Source organism: Halyomorpha halys, unplaced genomic scaffold (assembly GCF_000696795.3).
Source record: "Halyomorpha halys isolate HHAL.00 unplaced genomic scaffold, Hhal_1.1 Scaffold610.1, whole genome shotgun sequence".
Taxonomy (NCBI): Eukaryota; Metazoa; Arthropoda; class Insecta; order Hemiptera; family Pentatomidae; genus Halyomorpha; species Halyomorpha halys.
Genome location: NW_027111612.1, coordinates 189,596 through 191,029, shown reverse-complemented (window position 1 = coordinate 191,029; position 1,434 = coordinate 189,596).

Sequence of the window (1,434 nt, the reverse complement as noted above, 5' to 3'; positions counted from 1 at the left end):
CAGGATATCAGAATAGAAGTTGTAAATCAATCGACGAGATGAGTAAGACTATCGAATGATATAAAGAAGTAATATTTTTTACAATGTAAATCATTTTAAATCTTCCTATTTAATAATAGCTTTTGTCAACTCGAGAAAACCTTCGTGAATTATAACAATTTAATTTAAATTTTTGGTGATTTACGCCTTCACAACAAACACTTCGGAAGAAAAAGTGCCTGCTGTGAATTCGTTTTAAAATTTTATTTATTATTATAATCTGAAAAAAGTACCCCATTCCGTTGGATATTCCAGTATTAAATGCACTGAAGGTTAGAAAACTAACCAAAGATCAAAGAATACATGCCACTGTTATGAAACTAGAAAAGTCAAATCGAAATTACAAACATATTAGAGGTTAGGGGACCGAACATGTATGTATAGTGGAACACCCTTATGCAAGTATAAATGAAATTCTTAACTCTAATCAATTTTTTTTTTTAAAAACCCGAACAATATTTTTCTTCTTAACTGAAGTAGAATATATAAATTAAAAAGATTCCCAGCGTCAAACCTTCTCCCTAACCCATTGATCAGATTTTAACAAGTACCGCTACTGTCTCGATAATACCTAGATGCTGTCTCAGTATGCTTCAAACCATATTCAATTTTCCCTGACAGAAGAAAATTATAATTATTTCATCCTAATGTTATATTAAAGCTTTGGGACAGTCCTATAAGACTTTGAGCCTCTCTTATCTCTTTCCTCCACTCTCTCCTGTTCTGGCAAGCACCTGTATCTTCTAATTCCCATAGTCTTCAAGATATCTGCTACCTCAAGCATTGTATTACTATACGTCTTACTCCAGGTCAGGCCTCAAGCAGAGGTTTAGGGATTTATTTTTTGGCCACATAATCCAGAAATTAATTTTGTTTGACTATTCTTATATTCTTGCTAGTACACTATTTTTTTTAATTTAAGGTTACAACTTGGTTTACACCTTTATTTCCATCTGACAATGTCAAAATGTTCCCGTGCCTCTTTATTTTTGTAATTTTTTATGTCTATTATGGCTTTGAATAAATATAAAAACTTATAAAGTATTATGAAGTTAGTCATATTTTCTATTCTCTACATTATATAAATTAATTTTTTTTTAATAGATAAATATTACACGATTTAATCCAGGATGTCTAGCCTGGAAAAGTAAGGGGACTCTTAATTAATTGAAAAGTCATGGATTCTGAGAGAAAAAAACATAAAAACTACAGTAGTATAGTAATTCACTTTTAAATTTAAAAATATCATAAATTATTATTGAATGGAATATGGTCCGGGTGTGGTAAAAAAAACTCAAATAGTAAATGGGTATACTATTTTTATTTGAGCCAACGTTTCGCCCCACGTTACAGGGCTATTTTGACGGAAGTCAAAGTCAGAGTTGAAATAAATAA